The sequence below is a fragment of the Hydractinia symbiolongicarpus genome, chromosome 5, assembly GCF_029227915.1.
Source record: "Hydractinia symbiolongicarpus strain clone_291-10 chromosome 5, HSymV2.1, whole genome shotgun sequence".
Classification (NCBI taxonomy): Eukaryota; Metazoa; Cnidaria; class Hydrozoa; order Anthoathecata; family Hydractiniidae; genus Hydractinia; species Hydractinia symbiolongicarpus.
Window position 1 is genome coordinate 2,843,459 of NC_079879.1, and position 21,530 is coordinate 2,864,988.

Sequence of the window (21,530 nt, forward strand, 5' to 3'; positions counted from 1 at the left end):
ATTTATCCCTGATATCTTTCGCATCATTTCTGTAGTTGTTCAGATGAGATTACTCGCCGTACCCTCTTTCAGAACACCGCCAGTTCAATCTCCGATCCCAAGGAACTTTTCAACACATGCCGCACATTACAGAATATGTACCGACACCCAGTGAACATATATCAAAACACTTATCAGAGTCGAGAAAGTTTGTCAGATCTCAACCCAGAAAGTGAGGGCTCACAAAGTGCAGGGTATTAATGTGTGACTGCTAGTTTAGTACGTTTGTTTGATAAATTACTGAACGAAATATATATTTACCTTGAGGTATTTTTCTTTTAATCGCATGTAAATAGCTTCGCAAACTTCAGCGATGAACTGTGACAAAGTACTTTTGTGAACGCGAAATAAATACTGTAATTCGGCGTTATTTATCCCACATGAGAAAAACTTCAAAGTTGCAGCTACTTTGATTTTAGCAGGAATTGGGTCTCGCAAATGCGTTGTTTTTTTTTTCAATGTCAACTTCTATGAGATTTAGGAGCTCATCAAAAATATTCGGCGGCATTCTTAAAAATCGCGTATACTCTGCAATTTCCTCTACACGCAGTTCATACATGAGAGTATTGTAGATGCCAAGTTCATTTCGCCTATACGGCTTCACCCATACATTTCTTTGCTTTTTTTCCTATGTTTAGCTCTCTTTTTTTCATAACATATACACAACAACAGCAGCTGCTATTTCTTCTTCAGAGTCCATGTTGCAAAGAAAACATGCTTAAGTTTCATGTTTTTAATAATAGTGTATTTGCGCCAAAATTTGCCATTTTTAATGTCATTGGAATGCATCATTGGAAAATGATCATTGAAAAATGATAGTGTATTTCAGCCTTTATCGAAATGTCGAGATAGAAATAAGTTTATAATAGGAAACATTAAATAACTAACATATTTCTATTCCCTGTGGTAAGAAACAAACTAAATGTTTTAAACAACTTTCTAAAGTTATATTTTAATTGTATCCTGATGATTGTACAAGATACATGAAACTTAAAGTTGTTAAAAAGTTCTTACTTGTTCAACAAATATTATAAGGCTCTGTTCTTTACATTGAGCACTCTGGAAACCAAGAAGAACCGTTTAACACATATATATGTGTATATGTATGTTACGCAATACATGACATATATTGTCACTTTTTTCATTGACGTTTTGTGTGCCTCCCTCGGACTAACGCTTTTTTCAAACAAGTGAACATTTCTCACTTAACCTCGATGCAAATGGAAGTGTTACTTAAGTAATGCACTGCGATACAACTTTTGTAATTTTCAAAGGTTCTTACCTTTTTGACATCAAGGAAGCGATAGCGGCGCTGGGACCAGTCACTAAACCCTGGGGACGAGGGAGATGTTATAGCCTATGGTGAAGAGACACCGCCGTAATAGTTAGGAAACGGCTACTAAAAAAACGTACCATCATTAATTAATAAAATTATGGAAAACTTCAGGATAAAGTTCAATCAAACGTCAGGTCGAGTATTTTCACCAAAACCACAAAATAGTTCTCTTTCTTTCAGTAACAAGAGAAACACAATGTAATGTACGAATGTCCGGTCAGAGGAATTTGTTGAAGAGAAGACTAAATAATGATGAGGCTTCTATTGTTGATGATTGGGCTAATAACAATAATAGCAATGATAATATTAAATTTACCCAAAATTATTGTAGCTAAATTATTGATGCAAATATATACAGCACTCTCAATAAGCTTTCAATGGTAAGTTTTGTACGTTTTCTACGTATAATAAAAACCAAAGTGAGTATATTAAAAAGGATCCATCCAAGTTGTGAGATTAACACTTTTTTATTCACTTTGTTTTTCATAACGCAGTGGTTACGATGCTAAGAATTTCGCCTTTCTTTCCACTAATTGATTACCAGGATTGTAGATAAAAACAAAGGCATCTACCTGTTGTTTGTTTGTTTGCTTGTTATTAACTAAGACGAGTCATTTGAAGCCTTAATCATGTAGCGTGGTGAGACAGTCAGTTTTCGTAAATAAACACAAATACTTGATGTAACAGATTGGTTTTGTCTCTTAAAATAGATTTAGCTTTTGTTTTTGGAAAAATGGACGAAAGAATTAAACATTCGCCGGACCAAGGATAAATATAGTGAAATAGTAGCATTTTTTCCCTTATAAGCAGACATTATGTTTATTTTTTTTCCGCTATTGCCTTACTTCTGACCATACTTCTGCCACATCCCCTTCCCTCCAAACCTGAAGAAAGTAAAACAAAAAATTTCCCCGTGCACTGAACGTTCAAAAATACATATGTGCGTTGCAATTAAAACTACAAAACAATAGAAACTAAATAGAACACTCTTTCGTTTAACACAATCATTCGTAGCAGGTTAATTTTTTTATCAAAGAAATAAAATGAGATAAAGAGAATAAAGGTTAGCACTTAACATTGTATGTTGTCGTTTAAAATATCGACCTAAAAACAATTAAACATTGGTTGCATTTCTTCAATTTCTTCTCCCCGGTCTTGGCTTCTTGTTTTCACGTGTACAGAATTTATCAGTGGCATTATCTGGATGTGTTTTTGTGAAGCCTCTTCTGCATGTGCAAGCATATGTGCCAGGTAAATTTGTACACTTTTGCTGGCATGGTTTTGAACACTCATCCACATCTAATAATATAGAAAAGAATCACTTTATACAGATCATTATTTCTTTTCTGATCTGTAAAGATAGCAAAATGTCGTCATACGTGTCGTACATACCATTTTGACACTTATCTCCTTCGTAACCATGGTAACATCTGCAGTTGTTTGGACTTATACATGTTCCATTACCACAGCCACTCGCGCAAATCGCTAAAAAATGTTAATGTGCAGTACGATATTGAGATGCTTTACTAACCAGAAGTAACTTGTGTTCTTATCCTGTGGTATTATATATGTTGTCTCCCTATGTTAACCTTGTAATATTTTTTCTTCTGGACAAACATCTGTGGCAAGTCTTGTGGTAATTCAGTATCGCATCTCGTTATGAAGAAGGGATGTCTATACAAGCATTGACAAAATTATGCAGAATCTGTTATGTAAAATATTTCCATATTAGCACTTACGTATTGAACATTGGTTACCGCTTTTTGACCAACCACTGCAACAAACATATGTATTCTTGTAAGCGGGCGAAATTTGAAATTAGCTCTCTTGTCTCTTTTTCTTGTCTCATATTTTGTTCAAGATTGTAGTTGTCTGTTCTGCTTTAATGAAATCCCAAATAAAAATTACTAGTTGTCAAACTTGACGACAAAGTTGAATCCAATATATTTTTAGCGTTGTTTTTTCCTCTATGGTGATAGTAAAGGAAGTTCGTCTATTTAATCTTATTTCTTTTAGTGCACCAAAAAATGCCCATACACTGTTTCGAAGCATTTTATGATGACGAACAACGATTAAAACAAATATTGGCGGGGAAAGGGTATCCTTGAATGTTCTTATTTTATGGAATAATTTAGATTCAGAATAATTTTCAAAAAAGCTCTTTTTATTGTTTTTTTCATTTCTGATACTTGCTTGCTTTTTCTTAAAATGCCTGTTAATAACAAGAAGTGTGAATTTGTCACATGGGCTTCACAGAATGCAAGCAAAATAATACAAACATAATTTATATTTTTTTTGTTGAGTAGAGCTTGATATTCGGCTTAATGTTTCAAATAACATCCCTCTAATTAAGCTTATGGATTATTTATGCAACGGTCTATAATCAGTAATATTGGCTGAATCGTTACTGCCCATATAAAAAATGCATTCTCAAACCTGGATACAGATTTGCGAGACCAACCAAACCAGCCAGTCTTGGCTCGGTAATTTTGATAACTCACTCGGTAAAGGCATCGGCTTTGGTATGTGTTATAAGCTACAGACATTTGCGCTAAAAAATAAATATATCAGTAAATATATTTATTACATCATTATATATGTAATAAATGCTCTTTATTACATCTTTAATATAATCTATGTTTATTTATTATATTCTTTTTATAATCTAAGCAGTGAGGTTATGCGCCAGGAGTTGAACTAAAATATCTTTTTAAAATTTCTGTTTAAAAGTCGCTTAATAGTTGCTTTAGATGGAAATCTAGTCATGGTTTTAAGAAGATCTGGTCTTGAGAATTAGTATATTCGGTTTTGTTTTTTCTTTTTTTATATATAGGTTCTAAACATACAGAAATTAAAAAAAAATCCAAGCATTCAACATGATTTTGGATTGAATTTCTAATTTTAATGTTCTACACTTGTAAGTTATCTAGAAAAAACAACAAGAGAGCTGGAGCCTAGAGTACCTGAACACACTGACTCAATTTTTCATATTGGATACTTAAGGTTGAAATTCATAATAACCGCCACCACTATTTTTTAATTAGCTAACCGCTAGAAATTAGAACACCAGAGAATTACAAATCGGTTTAGTAGCAAACCTAATATTTTAAGTAACAACCAGAGTAACATTAAACAACATTACATTACATAACCAGCAGACTTGATGCAAAACCTGTTGTGATGTATTTTATCATAGGTTGACTTTGTGATACATTGTAAAATATATTTTAAGATAGCAACACACTGTATACCTTGTCGGGTTTTTTTTTGCTTGTCAGACACTTTTCCAACAAATGTAAAGGTTGTGCCTTAAAACAATTTAATGATATTTCTTACCCTGATGGAGTTAATTGACATGCAGCAAATGTCATACAACAGACAAGCAATAACACAACCTTCATTTTGTCATCCAAACACTGACTGGATCTAGAGGAGTGACGTTGTCAGTTTATGCATTTAAAAATTAATGAACCAGAACAACTTATAAAAGTCATAAGTAAGAAACAAAAGTTGCTTTTCTAAGAAAATTTTTTTGAAAACCAATAGAGATAAAACTGTCATATTGGTAATAAACTTAATAAAATTTCATTAGCATAAGTACCTCCCCCTGTCTGGAAATTTATTTCACAAAACGTCACGAGAAATAAACATCCACAATTCATTTGTCGTCAATTTTATTCCCGCCTTTTGAGTTAACATAAAAAAGATGCAAGGATTACCGCACGTATGTTATACCAATTCGCTATTTTATCATATTCTTATACTTTTTTTTATTTATGTACTAATTTCTATAATTAGTGGAGTTCAAAACAAGCCTGAAAAGTAGTGTTTGGCAACCTTTTTCTCAGGGCTTGCTGAATTCTTATATTTTCATATTTAAACGAAACCAACTAAGTCCTAGTATTGACCGCTCACGGGACGAATTTGATTGGCCGAACGATGCTGTATAATTTTATCGGACAATTTTTTTTTTTTTTTTGCGAGTTATCGAATAAGATTTTTCTTTATCCTACTGGGTTACACAAAAGAATACTTTCTTTTAAAAAAATGTAAAAAGATAAAAATTGTTATATGTGCGGTGTCACTAAAATTGAACTCACAAGACCCTGGGGACGAGGTTGCTCGCAGTACTAATTTGCTGGCTAACAAAATTCTTGATTGTTGGCGCATCTCTTAGTCAAAGTAAATAGCTACCGATAAAAATACATGGGGTCCGCACACATGACCAGCCAGGTTCGGAGCTTTTTTCAGGTTCTGTCGGAATAGAAAAAAGGATTAACAAAACCTGAAGACGAGGCTGTTAGATAAACGCTTAATGATGCGCTTCTATTTTTGTTTTAACAGATGTTTTATGATGTCTCATGATGTGCACTTTTAATTAAATTTTTTGGCTTCAATTCAAAGTGAAACTGGAACAATGCCCATTTTTTTTAAAAAACAAACGTCAAAGACGTATATTTTTTAAAAAAGACTATGTTTTCACTATATCAGCGATTTTTCAACCTCGACCCCCGGGCTCGTTTTTTACACAAAGTTCACATATGGTTCTAGGAACGACGTTTGCAGCATGATTTTTGTGCCTGAGAGGATGTGGGCCGTTCGATTTTAAATGTGATACGAAACCTATCGGATAGTTTTCTGCAATGGAACGTCCTCTAGTGTGAATAATATTTCAACTTTATATTCCGAATATTTAGTTGGGTTACCCTTTCTTTGTATCTTGCTTGTGTAATGATAAAAGATTTACAAACATCCCAGAAGAATTAAAATTAGATTTGAGCTCTAGGGCAACCTCCAGAAGCAGCTACAACTCGCCGTTTGTCCACAGAAACTTTCTTCAATTTTTTGTCCACAGAAATTTTCTTTTGTAGATGTTTAGTTTTTACACTAATTTTCATCTTCATTTTTTTTATCATTTGTTTTTGATGATTTAGGAGGCATACTTTTAACTTTCTACTCGCTGAAAAACATTGTAAAGTATACACGTTTGAAAAGTGAGGCCATTTTAAAGTTCACTGCACTTTAAATGTGGAGTTATTAATTGTGTTCGTTTTTAAGCTCATATTTTATCCGTCGCTATTGGTGCATCCTTAGCACGAAGCGGTGATTTAACATCTAGGATGTGGCAATTTTTAAAAATTATAAAACTTAATGTGAACAGAGACGGTTTCAATCTATTAATTTGCTGATGTGAGAATAAGAACAGCTATCTATTGAAAGTTAATTATACCACGCATAAAATTTTGAATTCATTGTTTTTATAACTTTAATTAGGTATTAAATCTTGATTCTATAATTAATACTGCATTTACACTTAAGCAAATTTATCCGGAATCAGAGTCAAGTTAATAAAAATAGAATTCGATACGGATTGCGTTTACACTAAATTTGCAAATTTATACGGATTCAGCATAAAAACGATAAAAATACAGCAGTGGATAAGTTTTCGGAATGTTTTCCCGGATTATTTTAATACAGTTATAATTGCTTAATTGCATGTTAATTTTGTACAAATTTCAGTTTTAACGAATAAACCTAAAGAATTGCTATCTTCTACGATTTTTTTTCAACTAATTTGCTTACTATATGAACAGTAATCAATCGCTCAGCTTTTCATTCCGCATGGGGAAATGCACAGTCTGTAATATAATTTCAGAAACGTGCTCCGCAATATATAATAAAGATGAATGCATACGCACACCAAAATCTGAGAACGACTTGCTGAAAATTTCAGCTGAACTTGAAAATACATGGAATTTTCTTTTTTGTATTGGATCCTTAGATGGTAAACACATCCGAATTGAATGTCCACGAATGAGTGGAACCTTATAATATAACTATGAAGGTTTCTTTAGTATAGTATTGTTGGCTATTTGCGATGCAAGATAATCGTTTACCCTTTTTGATCTGGGGCAGTACGGAAGCAACAACTATAGTGGAATTTTGGGAGATTCGGAAATTGGAGATTTGATTGCCAGTAATTCTATAAAGATTCCACCGGCTTCATTACACAGCAACATAGATTCGCTCCTGTTTCATTTGATTGGCGATGAGATCTTTCCATTGAAGACCTGGCTTATGCGTCCATATCCGGGTAAATTGTCAGAAGACCAACGTATTTTCAACTACTCTCACGAGCAAGGCGCACTATTGAAAATCGTTTGGGATTCTCGCTGCTAGATGGCGTATTTTCTACAAACCAATTCGCAGCAATGTTTCTAATGTGGAAAAGTACACTTTGGCATGCATGTCCTTACATAATCACCTCTGTCTCACTGATAATGTCTCGTATTGCCCTGCTGGTTTTGTGGATTCAGTGGATGCAGGGCAGTTGAGGGAAGGAGATTGGCGTTCTGAAATCAATGACAACCGTTTGAATGGTTTAGTTGCCATTCGCTGTTCGAGGTTCTCGATACGTACAAGAAGCTGTTCAAATGAGGAAATATTTGAAAAGCTACTTTAACAGTGAAGAAGGCAGTGTGGAATGGCAAATAACGTATGTTCGTAGAACATCAAGAGTTACAAACAACTGAGTATGATTTTTTCACTCAAAACGTTGTATTTTTATAACTGATAAAAAATCTGTCCGTCGTTTGTCGGTGTAAAGTCTTGTCTATGTTGCATGTTAGCTGCCTGTGCATGTCCATGCATGGGAGTTGACGATACAGGACCATATGCTGTCATTTTGTAATTGAAGACTATTTTTTGTATCCCATGTTGTGCCATGCACCTACTTTGAGGCGGCAATGCTGCAAGTTCCTTTGCAATTTGTTTTTCAAACAGTTCCTCGATCGATTTTTCGCGGCCATTTTCTATTCTTGAATTAATTTTCTTCAATAAAGAAAGTTCTTCATCAGCAGATACAGAAGTGTTGTGGAATATCAATGCCAAAACAGATTCCTCTGGTGACACTATGTTGGTTTTCGTCTCGCGTATTCTGACAAAATCGTCTAACCATTTTAAAAACATATACGGTTGGAAATCTTTTTCCGCTTTTTCAACAGCCTGTCGAGAAGTTCCTGAACGTTGTGATTTTTTCAAATCATTTATCTTTTTTAGGTCACGTTTCTTCAGATTACTGAAGGCAGACTTGGCACGATCAACTAAATATAATATGTAATAATATGAATACATGTTTTGTGAAATCAAAACACAAAAAATATCAGAAAATCTCACAATCTCCTAAAAAATCCAATTGCCCAACCACGTCATTCCATTCTTATATTCCTTGCATGCCTTGTTATATAAACAAGGGTAGTTCCTGGTTACTTCAGCTAAGATGTTATCTGTTTGCTGCCATTTTCAAAACAAAGTTTGAAATGTTCTCTTTCCTCTTTTACAGCATGATAATTATCGGAAATCTTTGAAGTGAGCGTTGATTTTAGCTTTGATTTTAAAACGCTGGATTTATGAGCGTTTATCGATGTTTTAATAACGTTTAACAGGTACCAAAGTAAATTCTCACTAGGGTTTCAATGCTCAAATATTAACGCTCATAAACGCTGTTCGCTATAATCAATGTCACGTGACTAAAAGTTTTAAAAAAATTACAAACAATGAAAGTTTAAAGTAGAAAAAACGGCAGAAACATCAAAAGATAAAAGCAAAAATGATACAGGATATATGAGGCTAGTTACAACTCCTAAGATCATTTATTAGCCACATTTAATTTTCTTTCATACAGAAAACAGTATAGGAAAAAACATAGAGGGTATTCAGTGCTGGTTACCACTTTTACTCTACAATAGAAATATATGGAGAATTATATGCACGCTGTGTAGGCGAAGATGAAAATGGAAGGATTAACTAGTGGAAAAAAAATTAAATAACTCTTCCGATATCTTAAGTTGGTTTAAAGGCTGCAGAAAAAACTACTTCCTTAATTTATACTTTCCATGTAGCTTTGATAATCAAAGTGGTCAGTTGATGGATAATCAAAGTGGTCAGTTGATTATTTTAGTTTACCAAAAGACGATTAAGAGATGTTTTTCATATGCCTCGTAGAGAAAAGGATGGAGGATAGGCTAACAAAAAAAACCTTCCAAAGCCGAAATTTGTTGAGGTCAAAAAGCTACGAAATAAGAATGGTTTCGAAAAGGGTTTGTTGTATTGCATAAAAATGTCGCGGCATTAAAATTTTGCGGTTTGATTCCATATGAGCGAACAAAAACGATTTGATTAGCCACACCAGATATATTAATTATTACTTGTCCGTGATGTTAAATAGAGACCTTCGCCTGTGGAGGCCTTGGTCTGAAAGATGTTACTTAAACAGCAACATGATCCTGGACAACAACTGCAGTGGATGACACAGTTTATATCCTGCAATGCTGCCGGTGTCGTCATAATATAGTAGTCAGATTCAGTTGTTTGAATAACGAAAGGCTGCCGGTGTCGTTCTTTTATCAGCTCAGAACTTTCTACCTCGACCTGAAGGTAGTTTTTCAACTACTTTCTAAGAAAAGTGCAATATAAATAAAAGAGAAATGCAAATAATATGCATTGTAATCAAACACAAGTAAATAAAAACGGTACATTATACATCACGACTTTATATAAAAAACAGCTGCTCAATGCAAATAAACATGCATATAATGTGAAATATATGACAAATTGCAAATTATGCAAATTCCTCAGGTATTATGTATCAGGGTTAGGGCTATTTTTGTTATGCATAATAACCAGGTAATATACATAATTTTCAAATTTATTATAATCTCAACATACACGTGTACATAGAAACAAAACAAACTGCTACCAAATCCTTATAGAGAAAGGAGAAACACGTATACGATGTTATACAGAATAACGTAGAGTCAATCTTCCTCGTCTGAACTTTCTAAAAAATCACTATACATTCTCCACCAGACTCTCATATTTCCCTTTCTTGGATAATACACTAATTGCACTTTTTCAGCATTGCATGTCGCAAACCTGTTACCTCCTCGAATTTTTGTTTTTCCAAATATAGAACCAGCTGCCTCTTTCCCTCGAATTAATGCAACAACGTCAAGAGTGTTGTTAGTAAAATCAGCAGGTAGCTACAACAATGTCAGCATTTGGTAAAACCAGTTTGCAAAATACATCCATATCAATTTCTACTTTACAATGGCATCTAGCAGCTATAGCGTATTTTTCCATGCTAATTTTCGAAACGACCTTGTCGCCCATGCGTCGCCTGTGTTGTTCAAGGGTTAGTTTTTTCTTGTTGCCACATGACTTTAGTTTTCTACTTGTGTTACTGTTGATCGTGTTGGAGAAACTACTTTCTGTCTTTGATGGATCATTCATGTCCACATTTTCTTTTTCAGTCGAATCTTTAACGAATACAACTTTACTCAATCAAATTCTGTTTTTTGGAAATTTCTTTAGAAATTACTGCTTCATTTCTAATGTCAGTTTTGTTGAGATGAATTAGATATTTATCCCTGGTAACTAGAGAACATAAAGTTGTTTAATGAAGATTGGACATATAGTTTATGCTTTCATAAAAAAATATTATGGTAAAAAGATGATTCTTCTCTCCCCTTTTAAACTATAATGGCACATGCAATACAACACACAAGGCGGTCCTTACGATACATGTACACTGATGTTGTTATATGTTAAATAGAATATTTTTACAGCTGTGATAAATTTTTGTCTTTTTAAGTTTTCAACGTATATCTTTTACATGTCTTATTCTTTTGGAATTAAAATTAAACTTCTTCGACTTCTCCTATCCCTGAAAAACATCCCTGAATTTCAAAAGATTAATGATTTTTCTCAATAATTTTGAGTATTCACACCTTAAGATTTAAGCCAGACCGGAAGTTAATTTTTGTTATATGTGACTCCCTAGCAACGTAGCTAACAAAAAATTGATGATTTTTGAAATTGAATACCCTCTTTTTCTAAATGTGATTGAAAATTTTTACACGTAATAATTTTTTACCATTTCACCTATATATATATATGTTTTGTATTTTTTATATATCTTTTTTATTTATTTTAAACATAATAATTATCTTGGATAAAGAGAAAATCTAACCTTAAAAAAGTTAGTTCACTTTCTTTTTCTTTTAAAATTGGGGTGTATTCCTAATATTTTATTAAAGTTTTTTTAAGGGTGTTTTAAATGCTGCAATAATGCTGATCAAAGCAGAAGGTTTTATGAAAACATGCGAATAATTTTTGCGCTTTTTTTTGAAAGTTGATCATTAAATAATACTTTTTGTGTTTTTCAATTATGTTTTGATTTGCATCAAGAACAATAGACATGGCACGCATAGGCAAAAAATATAAACAACAGACTGCAACAATTATGTAAAAAAGAAAACTTGTAAAGTTTTTTAAACAGAGATAATGGCAAAGAAAAAACAATTCCAATGTATTTCAATTTTTATAGGAATATCCACTTTTGCCTTTTTGGTTCCTCTTTTCTTGCCTATCCAGGATGTGTGCGCATATACGGAACTTTGTAAACATTCGCAACTCATCAATATCTTATAAATATTTTTAGAATAACTTATATGGAAATGTGTAGAGGGTAAGCTGTAAATAAGACCATCTAACTACCAAGCTAATTGGTTATTTTGCTTCACTCATATTCAGCTTGACTTGTAGCAGAAATAAAAACGTCACGTAGATTCAACTTCTATACCCAATCACCATTGTTTCGACAAATATTTTGTAATAACTACATATTAAGAAATTTTTCACATGGAGAAACAATTCTTTTTAACCACGTGGTAACCGTGTTCCATTTTGTTTGCATAGCTATACGAGTTACTGGGGGTGCAACTTTGTATAACGGCATGTCTATTCAGTATATGTTAAAAAAATTAAATACACGGATCTTAAAATGAACGCCACAAAAGAATGGGCGCTTATTGAAGAAAATTTCAAAGCCAAATTAGCACAACACTAAGTTAGATTATAGGATTAAATTTTGTTTCTAAAATAGTGTTTTTTAGTACTCTAGAGTACTGAGGAGGAATAAATGAGGAGAATGGAAAATGTAATGAAGTAATTGGGCGAAGAGGGTGTGAGACAATTGAGAAGGAAGGTGAAAATCATTCTTGTCTTTAGAGCAGAGCCCTATGATCAAGAATGGGATAAAATGATAAGCCTGAATATTTCGAGGAAAAGCCTTTGTTGCTCTATCAAGTTAAGTATGACAAGCCAATGCAAAGCTACATTGTTCTTGGCGGTCTCAAAGTCATACGTACACTTTGCACAAATTTTAAAAAAACACAGGCCTAGCCTCGTCCCCAGGGCCTCTTGCATTTTTGATAAAATCGAAATGCGACACAGTCCTGGTTTTAAAAAAGAGACAACAGGCGCTTGGAACGAGGTTGACACATGGGGAGCAAGAGGTTGTAAAAAAGAGATATTTTTTCTAAATAGAATTTTGTCTTGTTTTCGCATTTCTTAACTAACGTCTTCTAGCTATAACACACTTTAAAGTCAGTTTCCAGAAACTACGTTTTCTTTAGACCGATGGAAGTTGTGGGTAAAGAAAAACTTCACAAACCTTAGGGACCGGTCGAGTTTCCAGTTTAAACATTCGAAACTCTCTGAAGTACACCATAGTAGTAAATGTTGACAACTTGACAACATGTGGGACGAAAAATTGTGATGTTAAACGCACTTGTTTTTCCATCAGAATCAGTTTGAAATTGTATTACATGAACAGAGTTGGGTTTGGTTATTCAACAGATAACGAGAACCAACTCCATCAGTTTGCCTGCATAGAAGTCGTCTATCCTGTTTTAGTTGGCCTTTTCCTTTTTACTACGTAAATCCATTTTTGTCTGAAGGCTATTTTCCACTTTAAGAAAAATTTCAGCGGAAAAAAATAGATAAGAGCAGAACAGAAAATTTTCTACTCGAAAGTTCCACTTCATTTTATTGCACACCTTTTAATATAGAAATACACTTTGCCCAATTCTCAGGAAATAAAATAATCTGATTGGCGAACGAATTTTCTACCTGTCGTTTGCGCACAGAAAGGAAAGAAGAAGTTGATATTTTATTCTAGCTTTTTACGTTGCTCAAGGGGCATATATATCGTACAATGATCATCAATGATGATATTGTGCATCTTTGTCTCCATGGATTATTTCTCTTTTCCATATGAGAAATGACGGCGAACAATTCATATCGAGAAAAGGCGTAAAACCATATTGTGATGAATCAACAAAATTCAAGAATATTTTGAAGTGGAAAATGGCTATTAGCTATTGCTTAAAAACTTGAAGTTTGAAGTTCACGATTTCGAATCCTACTCTATTCGAAAATTTAATTTCAATTACCTAACACTTTGTCGGCCATGATACATTAATAAAACCAAAATTATCAGTGCATTTAAAATTAGAATGCAATATATGAATTCGAATTGCAGAAAGAATTTTCTCCGATAGACCTAAAAATTTGTTCGAATTGAGTTTTCGAATTAGTTAGGGAACTTTGAAAAAGGGAAATGAAATAAAAAGATAGGAGATATATCGCAGTGAGCTAAAATTAGGGAGATGTTGGATTGCAGAGATTTTTCTTTTTGATTTTCTTAATAAAATTCGTTGACGGACTTGGTATAACCACACCAAACTCCGTATAGCAGTAAAACTCCATATAATTGACACACTTTGTTGTACGTTGTAGCCGCGTAATTCCGAGAAGTTAATTCTCCATCGTGGGTGTTGGCATAAAAAATGTATAGTTTTCTTCTTTATATCATTATGCCACGCCAGTAATACTCAGATAGCTTACATGGATAAATCAATTTAACTAAACTAATCTGTGATTTACAGTTAAATTAAAAGTTTTAAGTTGATAAATCATAAATTCAATATATTTTTCATATGGAAGGGAAGGTAAATAAACATCTTGCTTACAGGCTGGATAGGCAAGACAAGCGGTAAAACAATCAAAATGGCTTAAAATTAAATACACGATCGTTGATCAGAAGTTAAATTCCAGGGCATTTTCAACTTATTCGCAGTAAGAAAAGATGTTTTTTTATATTTTAATATTTTGTATAATTTAAGTTATTTATTTTCTTAAAATCTCATTTATATTTTTCCAGCTGCCCGTCTTCTAGCTAGAGAGTTTGCCATCCCTCCTACAAATGAATAATTCCAGCGTGACTAACGTTTTTTGTTTACTTTACTACTAGGATTTGGTGAAGAGATGTCTTCTCTTGTAGATTTTTTCTCACAGAAACATTGTTAAGGTTATAAACTATTGTCAAGTGTAGATTGATGACTTCCTTTTTATCTGAATTTGTTTAAAGCCCTAAAAAGAGTGCCTTGGTGTTAATGGACTGCAAATAATAACTTTGCTTCACCTCTAGTGTCCCTATCTTTTTTCCTGCCATGCAAATGCGAAATCCGAAAAAGCTTACTGCTGAAAATGTAAACAAAGAACTTCATCTATTCAGACCTATCAAGTTTAGTGCTTGCAACAAAAACAACTTTCATTACGTTTCGCAGACTTTCCACCAATGACTCGGGATTTAAGCAGATCCCAGAGTACTGTTTTACTTATTTCAATTAGAAAAGAGTTTCCACATAAAGCATTGTTGTTTGACTTTTTAAGACGTTTTATTGTGTGACGTTGTGATGTTTATAGTAGTGGGTATAACTCTCATACTTTGTGCGAGAGACTAGGATTCGATTCCCCTTGACGGTGATTCAATATGGGCATAATTGTAATCATAGCTCCGCGTTAACCCAAGTAATGTGAGGAAGTTGGGGGAGATGGCACAATGTTTAGGCCGTTGGATGTTGCAGGGAGTTGTCTCGTAAAGTGCAGACCCTACCAAAATAAGCGATATATAAATACTGTAGGACTCCCCATCTAAGCCATAGCCCCTTCTGGAAATAATAGACAGAGAATATCTCTCGATATTTGTGAGGCTAGCCATGTAAAATATGCATAAACATTTATAGTTGGTACCCTAATTAAAAAGTAAATGCACTTCAAAATGTAGCTAATTGGCAAAGATTAACCAGTATTTAAAACATATATATTAAAAAGATTTGAAGCCAGAAATCATATAATTTGCATGCTTGGGGCATGCTTACCCAAGTTCAAAATAGCGGTGTAATAAAAAATAACCTGCCTTCTGACCCTTGATTGGTTAAAACGGTATCACACACGATAACGCCTCAGTCAGAATAAGAAGTTTCTGGGTGGGTAGGTTTTGAAGTTTGACATTTCTTCTGTGGTGATTTGACTTTAAAGGACCATTTATAAAAAGATAAAAATATACAAAAAAAAGTTTCCTAATGTTTTCTTCTTTTGGTTGCAAATTTCATCTCCATTCTGAATTTTTGTACTTTCTATTGTACCACCGGTTTTGCATATTTTAGTGAGGGCTAGACACACAGCAAAAATTCAAATCAGAGACGAGCAACAAGGTTGAGGTAACAACATCATGAATGCCTTTGTGTCTGGTACTTCCAGAATAATAAAACTGTTGTGTTTTATTTGTCGCACATTGACATGTTTAGTTTGGGTGGGTTGTTTGGTTTAAGTGGGTGGATTTGAGAAAGAAACATCAAATTTATGTTTCTCATGTCAGCATGGGTATGGACGCTGCTCCTACCGCCAAACCTTCTTGTACAAGGTAAACAACCACAATAATGTGGTGATAAAGTCATCACAATTTTTTTGTTGCACTCTCCTCAGAGATGCCATTTTTCGATGTACATTGTTCTACACAGTATAAATAAAAGTATATTTGTGCCCATTGAGCTACTAATTATCATTTGGGATATATGTAGCGTGTAGGCTGGGTCAAAATCCACATTGTGTGCAGGCCTTGCCATGAGCAAATAACCTCCCGAGCAATTAATTGCTTGCGTCAGAGTGTCTACGCGAGCAATTTTGATCGCCATATTTTTCACTAAAAAAACTTTACATTTAGTCTTTCAGGGCACACACCTAAAACATCTGCCACATTTCCAGTTTGGTCGGACATGTCCGTAGCTCATTTTGAACTTTCGTCGGTTAAAACGTCCGATAGATTTTCGTTTTGGTCGGACCCTTTGATATCTCAGAATTATTGGATAGTCCTGGTCCTTTAAATCCACAAGCAAGCCTATTCATAACCAACCTGATCATTCTAGCTAATTCACTGACTCCTGACTTAGTTAAAAAACTACGTAGACATAAATCTCTTTTGCCCGGCCCCTTCGTCATTGGTAACCAGGTCTTACACAAGAAATTCAGCCATGCGGTTCTGAACTAATGCGGAGGTGAACGCTGACGGAGCACGGATGAGCAAGTCTGCAAAACTGCACTTACAGGCAGAACAGACAATTTATCATGCATTTATTTGTAGATAATTTCTTCATTTGACAAAACAATTGGAAACAAAAGCAGGTGCAAATTTAATAGATTATTTTCTTTATGCCGCAACTGTTATTCAAACAATTTTAAAAACGAAATTTATTAGTTTTATTTAAACCACATGGTTAAAATTTTTTTTAATTTGAAAACGAAGCATATTTTTTCCTATTTGCTTGTGATGACCTGAAAAATAAACAGTAAATTTATGAAAACGACAGTATAGTCATGCATACTATTTCGGTCATGTAGAAAAGGAAGTTAAGATTGAGAGAGTCGCTATACCAGTAGACGCTCGACCATCGTGTTTGGGGTTCACGATTAAAAACGTCCCTCCATTTTTCTACTGCAAAATGAATGCGCAACAAAGATTACCTTAATGCCTGTATCGCACACGTTTCATAAAATGGTGAATGAACTGTTTTGCACGATGGGTGGAAAATAATCACACCAAATATCTTTTCAGTTTCACTTAAAAGACCAATTAATTCTTGAGAAAAAGGATTACATTTATCTCAAAGGGTCTTCTTAAGAGACAAGAGAGGAGTTGAACGTCCTCCACCATACCTTAGTTTAAAGGGGCGATTGTGGAAGTCCCATGAAATGCCACATAGTGATGGTGTCACTTTAAAAAACACCCAATCCGGTCTGTGAACGGTTGGCGCTAGGAAGGGCATCCAGCTGTAAAACAATGCCAAAACTCTTTATTAATGGCCGTAAGAATAGTTAATCAGACAAACTGCGTAAACGGGGCTGGAACTCTAAGGAGTGAAGGTGTCGCGCATGGTAGGACAGATGTCAGATGTGAGCATCGTCAGACCGTTACCAAGCTATCACATCACAAGGTAGATAACACTAGGTTGAGGATGGCTAGTGTAAATGTTGGTACTCTGAGAGGTAGAGCAGGTGAAGTAGTTGAAATGTTAGAACGTAGATCTGTTGATATGTGTTGTGTTCAGGAAGTCAGGTGGAGAGGAGCTTCAGTGAGATTTGTGGAAGGTAGGAGGGCAAGGTATAAGCTTTTTTGGATTGGTAATAGTGATGGATATGGAGGAGTTGGCATATTCGTTGCAGAGAAGTGGGTAGAAAAAGTAATAGATGTTATGCGTGTTAATAGTCGTATTATAGTGATAAAGTTTTTGATAGGTAATAGGATTGTCACTTTTCTGTCAGTTTATGCTCCACAGTGTGGACTCAGTGAGGAAGATAAAGATAAGTTTTATGATGAGTTAATAGCAGTCACATCAAAGTTTGGAGACACTGAACTTGTCATGGTGGGCGGCGACTTTAATGGTCATGTTGGGAAGTCATCTGAAGGTTATAGAGGTGTGCATGGAGGCTATGGATTTGGGAGCAGAAATAAGGAAGGGGAGAGATTGCTTGAGTTTGGAATGGCAACGGACATGGTGGTTTGCAACACATCATTCAGTAAGAGACAGAGTAGGCTGATAACATATGAGTCAGGTGGTTGTAAGACACAGATAGATTACTTTTTGGTTAGAAAGTCAGACAAGAAAGTGGTGAAGGACGTGAAAGTTATATCGGGGGAAGAGTGTGTTTCCCAGCATAGGTTGCTGGTTTGTGATATTATCTTGAAGAGTGTCAGAGAAGCCAAGAGAAAGTACAGGCCCCGTCGAAAAGTCTGGAAGCTGAAGGAAGAGATTGTAGCAAGACAATTTAGTGCAAAAGTTCAGCAGTTAGCCTACAATAGTCAATGTGATAGTGACAATGTTGAAAGTACTTGGACTACTTTGAAGAATTGTCTTCTAGAAGCTTCTGATGATACCTGTGGGTGGACGAAAGGACCAGCTAGACATAGACAGACCTGGTGGTGGAATAATGAGGTTGACCAGTGTATAAAGGAAAAGAGGAAACTTTGGAAAGAGTGGAAGTCAGGTGGTAGTAAAAATATTTACTTAGAAGCTAAGCGTCGGGCTCGTACAGCAGTGTATAAGGCAAAATCAGAAGCAGAGAGAAACAGATTTGCAGATGTGTTAAGAAGGGAATACCAGCGCAATGAGGTATTCAAGATAGCAAAGCAAATGAAGAAGACTAATCAAGATATTGTAGGTGAGAAGTGTATACGTAATGATGAAGGTGTTTTGGCTAGCACAGAGGAGGAGAAAAGGGTAGCTTGGAAGAATCATTATCAGAGGTTGCTTAACACTGAGTTTGATTGGGACGAGGATAATTTGTCTGATGATGATGTCGTAGAAGGGCCAGCCATGCAGATCAAGACAGAATGGGTAGTGGAGGCTATTAGGAAAATGAAGATTGGCAAGGCTGCAGGAGTATCAGGTATTGTTGCAGAGATGGTAAAAGCATCTGGATATATTGGAGTTGAGCTTATTACAAGTCTTGCTAACCAGATTATAAAGGATGGTGCTATTCCGAGTGAGTGGCAGTCGAGTGTAATAGTGAATTGTTTCAAGGGCAAGGGTGATGCATTAGAAAGGGGTGACTATAGAGGTTTGAAGTTGGTTGATCAAGTAATGAAAGTTATTGAAAGAGTGATTGATAAGTTACTTAGAGAAAGAATTGATATAGATAAGATGCAATTTGGTTTTGTTCCAGGGCGTGGCACTACAGATGCAATATTTTTACTCAGACAGCTTCAGGAAAAGTATTTAGGAAAGAGAAAGAATCTCTATTTTGCCTTTGTTGATTTAGAGAAAGCTTTTGATAGAGTGCCACGTAAAGTTATTTGGTGGGCTATGAGAAAATTAGGTGTGGATGAGTGGCTAGTTACGATGGTTCAGTCTATGTACAGCAATGCTAGAAGTCGTGTCAGGATTAACGATTCACTTAGTGATGAATTTAGTGTAAATGTTGGTGTACATCAGGGTTCTGTACTTAGTCCTTTGTTGTTTATTCTAGTCTTAGAAGCGCTGTCGATGGAGTTCAGAACAGGTTGCCCATGGGAGTTATTGTATGCAGATGATTTGGTTCTCATAGCAGAGTCGATGGAAGAATTAGTTGAAAAGTTTAAGAAGTGGAAGAAAGGACTAGAAGAGAAAGGGCTGAAGGTAAACACAGCAAAGTCTAAAGTCATGATAAGTAGCATTACAGCCAAGTGTGACCTTGTAGTTGGAAAGTGGCCTTGTGGAGTTTGCAGGAAAGGGGTTGGTAGTAACTCAATTTTTTGTCAGACTTGCAAGCATTGGGTACATAAGAAGTGCAGTAGTATTAGTGGAAGGTTAAGAGCTGGAATACAGTTTGTATGCAAGCGTTGCAAAGGTGAGATTATAGAGAATGAAGTATTTCCAGCTTTAATGATGTACAACAGTGGCTCGTTAGAGATAGTTAAGAACTTCTGTTACTTAGGTGATATGTTGGACAGTGAAGGGGGTGTTGGAAGAAGTGTTACTTGCAGGATAGGTTCTGCTTGGAAAAAGTTTAGAGAGTTACTTCCTTTATTGACTAGCAGAGTCCTGTCAATTGAGGTAAAAGGTAGGTTGTATGAGGCCTGTGTAAGAAGTGTTATGTTGTACGGTAGTGAGACATGGGCAGTGAAGCAGGAAGATCTTGACCGTTTAGAAAGGAATGATATGAGAATGGTTAGGTGGATGTGTAATGCCAGTCTGAGAGACAGAAAGAGTTCAGATGAGCTAAGAAGCAGGCTAAGTCTCTGTAGAATTAAAGATGTTATCCAGATAAGAAGATTGAATTGGCTGGGGCACTTGGAAAGAATGGAGGAGGATAATTGGGTAAGAAAGTGTAGAGACTTGATAGTTCCTGGGGCAAAGCCCAGAGGCAGACCGAGAAAGACTTGGCAGGAGGTTATAAGGACAGACTTGATACAGAGGAAGTTGAGTTTAGATCTAACACAGTCTAGATCAGATTGGAAGAGGGCCATTAATATACCCCGTCCAACCCATGCTAGCATGGAAAACGGACGTTAAGCCGAGAATGATGATGATGATGATAATAATGCTCAGGTAACGAGCATTTACGCGAGCACTATGCGGGTGCGAGCAATTACTCGCGACTCATGGCAAGGCCTGGTGTGCCATCTCACCCATTTCCCTAACATGGCTGGGGTTACCCCAAGGCTATGGTGTTGTATTGAATCACCATCAAGGGGAATTGAACCCAGGTTTCCTGCACAAAGCGCGAAAGTTATAACGAATAAGCTATGGTGCCAAATTCTAAAAAAAATTATCTAGTACTGGACAAATTGCATGTTGGACTTATATACTTCATAAATTAAGTCCAACACACAATTTGAGCGGTACTATATATATGTATATATATGTCATTATACAGGATATATATGTGCGATATATTTGGATGGTACGTGTATGGTACTGTATTTACGGTATCGCTTAAATGTAACTTTACATGTACACAATAGTTATCACCTTCGCACAAGCTGAAATTTCATTGTCATTGTTAACCTATATATTGTTAAATACCGGAGCTATTTTGCTATGTCAAAAACATTAGAGTTCATGCCTCCAGGGTATTTCTTGAATAAAACTATGCCAGAGCTACAAAAAGCACCCGCTAAAAATATTAAGAGTGCTATGAGCTAAAAATCGCAATTGTTAGCAAAATCTAGTGTGATGTGAATATTTGCAAGTGTGATGCACACTTACTTTTTTTGATTACCACAACGTTAAGCTGTATAGAAATGATGTTTGAATACTAAGTCTTGAAAGAAAAATATAATTAAAGGAAATATTACAGGAAAATTTTGATTTGTCCACTCTCATTGTGTATTAACAAAAATTTTTTTATAAAACAACTTTTTTTAGTATTAATACAATTAATAAGATGCATGCAACTATATCCTACCCTTTGCCACAATTTATTTTATCAT

General features: G+C 35.0%; 1 protein-coding gene across 1 annotated transcript in view; it reads left to right on the top strand.

Moving 5' to 3' along the window:
• Nucleotides 1-14,118: 14,118 nt before the first annotated feature.
• The window catches only part of LOC130644172 (nuclear pore complex protein Nup107-like), a 28,015-nt gene continuing 20,603 nt past the window's right edge, over nucleotides 14,119-21,530 (top strand). Inside the window, exon 1 of the mRNA XM_057449672.1 lies at nucleotides 14,119-14,356. The gene's annotated coding sequence lies outside the window, so the exon portion shown is untranslated. The remainder of the gene's footprint in view (nucleotides 14,357-21,530) is intronic.